The sequence below is a fragment of the Furipterus horrens genome, unplaced genomic scaffold (genome assembly GCF_987537825.1).
Source record: "Furipterus horrens unplaced genomic scaffold, mFurHor1.1.pri manual_scaffold_10, whole genome shotgun sequence".
Lineage (NCBI taxonomy): Eukaryota > Metazoa > Chordata > Mammalia > Chiroptera > Furipteridae > Furipterus > Furipterus horrens.
The window spans coordinates 61,783,404-61,792,815 of NW_028327180.1; the positions used below are offsets into that span (position 1 = coordinate 61,783,404).

At 48.7% G+C, this 9,412-nt stretch overlaps 1 protein-coding gene across 1 annotated transcript in view; it reads right to left on the reverse strand.

The window, feature by feature from the left end:
• Positions 1-1,313, reverse strand: part of HNRNPAB (heterogeneous nuclear ribonucleoprotein A/B) — a 21,218-nt gene extending 19,905 nt beyond the window's left edge. The window contains exon 1 of the mRNA XM_090287902.1: positions 1,291-1,313. The gene's annotated coding sequence lies outside the window, so the exon portion shown is untranslated. The remainder of the gene's footprint in view (positions 1-1,290) is intronic.
• Positions 1,314-9,412: the final 8,099 nt, after the last annotated feature.

A 9,412-nucleotide genomic window follows, 5' to 3' on the forward strand; every position in this document is an offset into this window, starting at 1 on the left:
CTTCCCTTCTCTCTAAATATAAATAAATAAAAATCCTTTTGAAAAAAACAGGTGAAATTAATTTTAATAAAATATTTAGTCCAATCTATCCAAAATATTATAATCTCAACATGTAAACAACATAGAAAATTATTATACTTGTTTTCTTGGACTATCTTTAAAACCCCTATTTTATACTAATAGCACATCAAATTTGGACCAGATAATTTTCAAGGGCTCAGTATTCACATGTGCCCAGTGGCCATTGGATTGAACAGCACAGAGTTAGGCCAGGGGTTGGCAAACTATGGCCCATGGCCCAAATCTGGCCAGTTGCCTGATTTTGTATGACCCTTGAACAAAAACTGATTTTTGTATTTTTCAATGGTTTTTTAAAAAATCAAAAGAATAGTATTTCATGACACATAATTTCTATGAAATTAAAATTCAGTGTCCTTAAAATAAAGTTTTTAATTCTGTCAATAAAAATGTATAGAAATGTTTTATCTTTTTCCTTTTTTTTACTGAATTTATTGGGGTGACATTGGTTAACACAATCATACGGGTTTCAGGTGCACAATTCCACAACACATCATCAATAAAGTGTATTGCGCGCTCACCACCCCAAGTCAAGTCTCTCCATCGCCATCCCTGCCCCGCCCGTGCCCTCCTCCACCTCCCTTCACTCCCGTTTTATCTCTTTTTATATTATGTACTTACCTACATAATACCCTCGATTTTGCCTTTTAGCTTACAAAATGGAAAATACTATCTGATCCTGTGTAGGAAAAATTGCCTGGCCCTATTCTAGACCATTCAGCTGCCCCCTAAACTCCTGTACAGAAGCTCCAGATTTGGCTTTAGAATCAAAAGGCTCAGCTCAAATCCCAGCTGCCCCGCGTCCCAACTCTGGGATTTAGTAACAAGTCGTTTCCCCTTTTTCAGCCCCAATTTTCTTCACTGAATATCGGGCCAGCACTGAAATGGGTATAAAGATGATGAAAACCGAGCACGAGCCACGAGCTGGTCATTTATTCCCCCGCTGCCATCGTTCCTTGCTTTACACGGCCGGCTGCACCACCTGACCACCAAGCCCCTCGCCTGACTCAGGATCCCCTCCCGCGGCCTCCCCTTCGCCGAGAGTCTCGAGCAATCTCCGCCTCGTTTGGCCGGAGCCCCACATCGGTGGCTGCCGTATCACTTTGGCAGCCCCAATCTCCATCCGCCTGCAATAACTTCCTCCCTCCTTCACCAAATCCTGTCTCCTGAAAAATGAAACTCCCGCCGCCCCAGCAGTGCCCTCGGACTCACCGACCTGCGGCTCCCAGCGCAGCACTTCCGGCACGCCCCCGGGGCGATCTGCGCATGCACAAGGCTCTGGTCCCTTCAGCTAAGGACCAATCCCAGGCTGGGCCCGTAGACACTCGGAGGTCCCGAGAAATACTTCCGACTGGCCTCGTGAGGCGTGGGCCTGGTTTCCAGGTCCAGTCCTTTCTTTCCCCTCGACACCCATGGCGAAAACCTCAGCAGTTGCGACGTCCCACACCCTAATCCCGCCCGCTCTGCGATTCAGCAGAGCCTCCTTCCACGCACGCCCCTGCCCCGACTCCTAGCCCTTCTGCAGGTTCTTGCTTTCCAGAAGGAGCGCCAGTCTCCGGCTGCTCTGTGTTGGTCTAGTCTGTGCTGTAGCGGCTGGCCCACCCATTTTTCTTCGTCAACTCTAGTAAATATTTTCCTGCTGGAGAATGTTCCTTCTAAAATTGACCTTCTGGAACAGAGGCAGAATCATGGATACTGAGAGCGTTTTGATGGTTGCCAGGTGGGAGGAGGGTGTGGGGGAATGGGTGAAGAGGTGAGGGGATTAAGAAGTTCAAATAGGTAGTTACAGAATAGCCATGGGGATATAAAGTACAGTACAGGAAATGGACCCCCTGGCTGGTTTGGCTCAGTGGATTGAGCGTCGGCCTGCGACCTAATTGTCGCTGGTTCGATCTTCCAGTCAGGGTACATCAGAGAAGGAAAACTCTGACTCCAAAAAACCTCCGCTGCCTTGCGGCATACCTCTTCAGGGGAAAGGCTAAGGGAGTAAACCCCGACAGAAAATCCGGAGCCGGAGTCCCTAAGGCGGTTTGACGTTGTAGTCAACACCGGCAACTCCTGCGGCGCACCTGAAGCCAAGCTGTATTGACTCCGTCTTTCCCTTGGACCCTTCAGCTGCGAAGAGAGGGGGGGTCTGCTGCATGGGCAACAGCAGACCCTCCATATCACCCTGCCCAGGTTCTGTAGCTTCAGCTTCACTGGAGAGGACACTCCAGCGTCATCGCAAGATGTCGATCCAACACGGGAGGAGACAGATACCGTGTCACTCCCGAGTCGGACTGCACAGCCATTCTCGGCGGTGCAGATAGACTCTTAAGAAGCTACACCATCGTCTCTCTAGACGGACGGCTGCCGACAGGAAATGGAGTAGCCAGAGAACTTACATTCATGACCCGTGGACATGAACAATGGTGGGGGGACTGCCTGAGGGAGTGGGCTGCTGTGAGGAGGGGGACAAACAGGGAACTGTCAGAACATGAAGGTAGCTAGAATGCACACCGGGAGTCCTCGTTCCGCATTCCCTGTTCCTCATTCCCTGGTCCCTGGTCCCCAGAACCCGTTCCCTTGCTCCTATGGGCCCTTGAGATGGTCCCGGAGCTGCCTCTCCCTCCACCACACCTTCCCCCTTTTTTCCCTCAATAAACCCATTGCCTGATCCCACAGTGGCCCCCAGGTGATTTCTCAGAGCAAGGCTACCCTGACATTTTGGTGCCAAGACCCAGGAGGGGCTCCGAGAGCGGTCAAGGACAGCTTGCAGGCAAGGGAGCAATGGGCTGCGGCAGCACGTCCCAGGCTTACCGCCTAACCCGCCTGTCGGAACCCTCTCACCCCCTCTGTTAGAAACAAGGACATAGTGACTCCCAAACCAGTAAAAAGTCATTAGTAACAAAGGGCAAATGTAATTAAAGGGTCTTAAGGGCAAATGTAATTAGAGGGTCTCTGAGAAAGGAGCTGACAGTACTGGCATATCTACAAACCACAGACAGGGCATTTAGATAACCGTGTTAGATTGTACCTCCGGAGTAACCAGTAATGGGGAAACAGGGAAGAAGAGGGGAGGGGGAGCTAATTGCGTTAGGGTGGGGAAGCTAATCACTCTCACTTTAGGGCAAGAAGATAATCACTTTAGGGTGGCAGTTTCAGGGTGGAAAAGATAATCACTTTAGGGTGGCAATTTCAGGGTGGGGAAGCTAAGACTATAAAACCAGTTTCCTTTGTCTACTTGGCGCACACATTCTCCTGGCTGTGAGGGTGTGCCCGGCTCTACAGACTCATGAATAAAGGCCTCGCTTTACTGCTCAAGTCCTGTGTCCCAGTTTTTATTGTGAGCATTTCTCACAATTTGGGGGCTCGTCCGGGATCCTCCGCCTGTGTGCGGGAAGGGCTCTGAGCCAAGGCGGGGAGACGCGTCCTACCCGCTTTTGGGTGGCCCGCTTGACCCAGGGCCCACCCGCCTCAGTGTCCGGAAACGACCCGAGACTTCTTGTTGGGACAGCAGTGGATCGACGCAGGGGGAAACAAAAGCAAACACCGCGGCAACCAGGCAACCTCGTGCACGGGCCAAGGTAGGAAAATTGGACTTAAGTACTGCCTTGGTGGTTGGGCATCCTCGGGAAGCTGATTGTGCGTGTGGCTGGTATGAGTTGTGTGTGTGGCTGGTACGAGTTGTGTGTGTGGCTGGTATGAGTTGTGTGTGTGGCTGGTACGAGTGTGGAGTGCCTCTCCGCTGGGTCCGCTATCCCGTGAGGGAGACGGCCGGAGTGCACCTCCGCTGGGTCCGTTGTCCCGTGAGGGAAACGGCCGGAGTGCACCTCCGCTGGGTCCGTTGTCCGGTGAGGGAAACGGCCGAGTGCCCCTCCGCTGGGTCCGTTCTCCCGTGAGGGAACGGCCGGAGTGCCCCTCCGCTAGGTCCGTTGTCCCGTGAGGGAAATGGCCAGAGTGCACCTCCGCTGGGTCCGTTCTCCTGTGAGGGAACGGCCGGAGTGCCCCTCCGCTGGGTCCGTTGTCCTGTGAGGAAATGGCCGGAGTGCCCCTCCGCTGGGTCCGTTGTCCGGTGAGGGAAACGGCCGGAGTGCCCCTCCGCTGGGTCCATTGTCCTGTGAGGGAAGCGGCCGGAGACGAACGAAGCATCTCGGTCTGTGTGCAAGTAAGCGAGTGTAGAGTGCCCCTCCGCTGGGTCCGTTAGGTTGAGAACACAACCACAACCGGATTCAGCCACGGGAATCAGCTGAGGATGGGAAATGGAAATTTTAGGCCTAGGGGTGGGGACCAAAAGTAAGGAAAAACAGACAATGGTAAATTATTGTTGTTTCCTTTGGCCAAAGGAACCCATTTAGGGGAAATCTGTCTTCTAGCCCCGATTTGGGTCTGATAAATGTTGGGTTTGTTAAGCCCTGGTCTTATATGTGTGTTCAGCTTTTTTGGATTGTTTGTTTGTTTGTCTGTTTTTGGAGAGAGAAGAGAGGGGCATCGCTGTGTGGTTGCCTCTCGCTCGTGCCCCCAGTTGGGGACCTGGCGTGTGGCCTGGTCGTGTGCCCTGACTGGGAGTTGAACCGGCAACGCTTGGTTGGCGGGCTGGTGCTTGGTCCACTGGGCCACAACAGCCAGGGCCAGGCATCAGCCTTTAAGGAAGAGAGGGAATATGCTCTCTGCTGATCACCACCTACCAGCAGCTCCGCAGGTCTCTTCCCTGTAAAAAAGAAAAAGATAAGGCCTGGGCCCTCTGTCCTGTCTCCCACTGCCTTATAGCCCCGGCCAGCCGGCGGCCAACTGGGCAGAGGCACCGTGGACGGACAGTACAGACGGAAGAGGCCAGGAACACCTAGCAGATACCCCACCAGTATCCGCCCCCATGACACCTAAGGCGCTGGTGGCAACTTATCTAAATTAAGAAAGGAATTGAAACAATGTAAGCAAGACCTAAAGAACTTCCCCATTCCCTCAGAGCAGCCGGTTTCCCCTTAGGGAATTCTCCAGCGGTCCAGGATATATTAGATATGTCAAATGCTCCTTCAACAAGCACTGAAGTTAGAAACTTCAAGCGCAATATGAAGCGCTTGGTAAAGGACCCCCTTGGACTGGCAGAATAATTAGATCAGTTCCCCGGACCCAGCATATACATGTGGACAGAATTAATGTCTATACTAGACATCTTCAGTGGGGAAGAGAAGGGAGTGATCAGACCGGCTGCTATGAGGATATGGGAAAGGGAACATCCCCCCCAGTCAGGGAATTGTCCCGGCCTAACAGAAGTTTCCCAGTATAGACCCTGATTGGGATAACAGGCCAGAGGCTAGGGCTCAAATGAAAGACCTTAGGAGCCTCATCATCAGGGGAATCAAGGAGTCCGTTCCCCATGCACAGAATGTCTCCAAGGCATTCGAAATACAGCTCCATCAGATCCCTGCAGAAGCTCAGGGACAAAATGAGAAAGTATTCTGGTCTAAATCCAGAGAGTGCTGTAGGACAGGGACTCTTAAAAGTCACCATTGTAACAGAAACTGGCCAAATATTTGTAAGAAATTGCAAAAAGTAAATGAATGGGCCAAATAAAGCAATTGAAAAACTCCTCAGGAAGGCTCAGAAAGTGTATGTTAGAAGAGAGGAGGAGAAAGCAGTAACTTCAAAAAGCTGCAGGATATCTCTGCAAATCTAGGAACTTTTAGCTGCCAGATACTGAGTTTGAGTACAGTCCTTCACAGTGTGGAAAAGAACAAGGATTGGAAGCATGTTATGGTTAAATCTAAAGCAGTAAAGGGTATTTAGAAAGTTTGTGAATGTTGCAGAAGGTCTGAGGAAAGTTGTAATTATAAAAAAAAAAAGAAAGTTATGGAAGCTTTAAACCTGGGAAAAGAAAACCTCAGCTGCTTGTGTTCTGTTTATGCTCTGAAAGGAAGAATTGAGGTTTCCCAGGGAAATTTTAAAACTTCACATGAAAGAAAGGGAACCAGGAAAGGTGTAAGGCATGTAAATAAAAAGGCTGGTTAGAAATTTATAAAGGTTTTGAGAAGAAATTGTATGGTTTTAGTAATAGAAGGTATAATGCATGGAAATGCAGTTTTTGAAGGACAGGGGATTTATGCTATCAATGGCTGCTCTTGTTGTATTTATGCAAATGAACAGGCTAAATTAAAACTGGACTTAATGCAGTCCCTTTAATAACGAGGAGGGTAATCTTAGGGAGAAAAATCATGATTTGAGGAAAATCACAATGCTCAGTGGTAGACTATAAACTAGTGCAGCTAACTGTGTCTATAAAGTTCATTTTAATTCAAAGTTTGTTTTCATTCGAAAGTTAAAACAGGTCTGTGACATCAACAATGCTTAATTTACAGGCAAGAAGAATATCAAATGCCTTGCAACTGGATGTCTTCCCAATAAGACAGTCTTGCAAATTTAAAGACTGGTTTGTGAATTGTGTTGTGTGAATTAACATGTGTGTGTCTTTCTGTTTTCATAGGGCATAAGCCTATGATCTCATTTCCTGAGTGGTTGTCTGTACATACAAGACTCACTTAAGAAGCCCATCTGCATTGCTGCCTCCTGAGACTCAACAGTTTGGCTGAATTAAGTGGTTGGGTTGGCGAAGTATGGGTTGGTCAATGGGCTTCATTTTAAAACTGGTCTCCTTTGCCTAAAATAACTTTAAGCAAAGAAGCTCCTCCCCCAAACTGCCAGCCTCTCCAGTGCAACCCTCTTCTAACACTTAACCAGCCACAGGCCTTAAGTCAGGAACCCCATGTGGCTACCAGAGTTTATGGCTTAGGAGTGGATGTATCTGGCATAGATTCAGTAGGGTGGCTAGGTCTTCACTTAGTGACAACTCCTCCTTCCCTAGAAAATCTAACTTCTCTCAGCTAGACCTCAGAAACATCTCAGAAAAGACCCCAGAATAATCCAGCCAAGGTAAAAGTTTTTAAGGTATTAAATCTCAGACAGACCTTAGAGATAGAGACTGGATACGGGGACGCAAATGCTTGGGTAGAATGGGTCAAATTTACTGTTAAATCCCTGAATAAAAGCAACTGGTATGCTTGTACCACAGGAAGACCCCAGGCACAGGTTGTACCATTTCCACTAGGCTGGGACTCTGACCCCTCGGGAATGGCCTGTATGCTCGCTCTCTACAGGGATGAGAATGCATGGGGAAATGAGACTTGCAGAAGCTTGTCTCTCCTCTTTCCCTCTATAAGGAATAATGGGACTCAATCCCCCCCTTCATACTCAGTGGGGCCCATGAATTACTCTTCTTGCCTCTCTAGGTGGGAAGCGAATTTGGGTACCCCTGTGGAAGAACTCCTAATATGCACTCATACCAGAAATGCGAGACACCTTTACAGTGGGGCCGGCAACTATATTCCCCTCCGAATCTCCAGAACAGATGTCTGGTGGTATTGTGGGCAGAGGGGTCTCTGGAAAATCCTACCTAACAGGTGGAGTGGAACCTGTGCCCTGGTACAATTGGCTATCCCATTTACCCTAGCATTTCCAAAACCGATCCAGACTGCCCCTGTTAGGAAAAAAAAAAAGGTCAGTGGCGCCTGGTGAATCCTATAATCCTCATATCTATAGTGACGCCATTGGAGTCCCCAGAGGAGTTCCAGATGAGTTTAAAGCTAGAAATCAGATAGCAGCAGGGTTTGAGTCAGTGCTCTTCTGTTGATTAGATAAACTATATTTATTATGACCAACAGAGGTTTATCAATTATACTAGGAATACTATAGAAGGAATCGCTCAACAATTAGATGCCACCAGTTGAGTGGCTTGGGAGAACAGGATGGCACTGGATATGATGTTGGCAGAAAAGGGAGGTGTATGTGTAATGCTAGGGGGCAGTATTGCACCTTTATCCCTAATAATACTGCCCCTAATGAATCTATCACTAAGGCCCAGCAGGGACTAACTACCTTAGCAAATGAGCTGGCGGAAAACTCAGGTATTGGCAATCCCATAACAGGATGGTTAGAAAACTGGTTTGGCAACTGAGAAGGAATGATCTCATCAGCTCTGGTATCCCTCATAGTGGTAGCAAGTGTCCTAACAGCTTTAGGCTGCTGTATTATTCCATGTGTCCGAGATTTGGTTCAAAGGCTAATTAAGACTGCACTAACTAAACAGATGCCAGCAACTTTTCATAATCTCCTCCTCTGAGAGACCAAAGGGAATCCTAACTATGAGGAAGAAAGTCAAGAAATCCTCCTTAAATTTGAAGGGATAAATAGAATGCTTTGAGTAGTCAATTTTCCAAAAGAGACAGGGGGGAATTGTTAGAAACAAGGACATAGTGACTCCCAAACCAGTAAAAAGTCATTAGTAACAAAGGGCAAATGTAATTAAAGGGTCTTAAGGGCAAATGTAATTAGAGGGTCTCTGAGAAGGGAGCTGACGGCATTGGCATATCTACAAACCACAGAAGGGGCATTTAGATAACCGTGTTAGATTGTACCTCCGGAGTAACCAGTAATGGGGAAACGGGGAAGGAGAGGGGAGGGGGAGCTAATTGCGTTAGGGCGGGGAAGCTAATCACTCTCACTTTAGGGCAAGAAGATAATCACTTTAGGGTGGCAATTTCAGGGTGGAAAAGATAATCACTTTAGGGTGGCAATTTCAGGGTGGGGAAGCTAAGACTATAAAACCAGTTTCCTTTGTCTACTTGGCGCGCACATTCTCCTGGCTATGAGGGTGCGCCCGGCTCTGCAGACTCGTGAATAAAGGCCTCGCTTTACTGCTCAAGTCCTGTGTCCCAGTTTTTATTGTGAGCGTTTCTCACACCTCCTCCCACACCTGATTGAGAAATCTGCCCATCTGACGACCTCTGCCTCCAGACCCTTTGCCGTGGCCAGCCCTCCATCCACACTGGACACCAACTAGTCAAGTTTCATCTCATTGGGTGAGTCTCTCCTGAGGTTGACCTCGTTTCTGAGCCTACTGTGGCTCTGCTCAAAAATCCTAGGCCTAGTTCAGTCTTCCTTGGGGCCTAGCACCTTGTTGGACTTCCACCAGCAGTTGAGGACACCCACCCCGTTGGAAAGTTCATTTGGGGTCTTTGTGCCTCAGAGCCTTTGAGCTCAGTTGAACTTCCAGGGGCCGCTGGGAACAGGGCGCCCTCCCCCTGGTTTGTTTGTTTACGGCCTTTGTACCTTGTAGAATCAGTGGCTTAAGTGGGGACACCCCTTAACCCTCCTGATTCATTTTGTCTCAGGCTCACCTCTGGGTCGTTACTCTCAGTGCCATGGGAGCACATCAGTCCCTGCTAAGAAAGCTAATTTTTCTCTCCACTGTTGCTTGGCCTCAATATTCTTTTGATAATCAACACTGTTGGGCAGAACATGG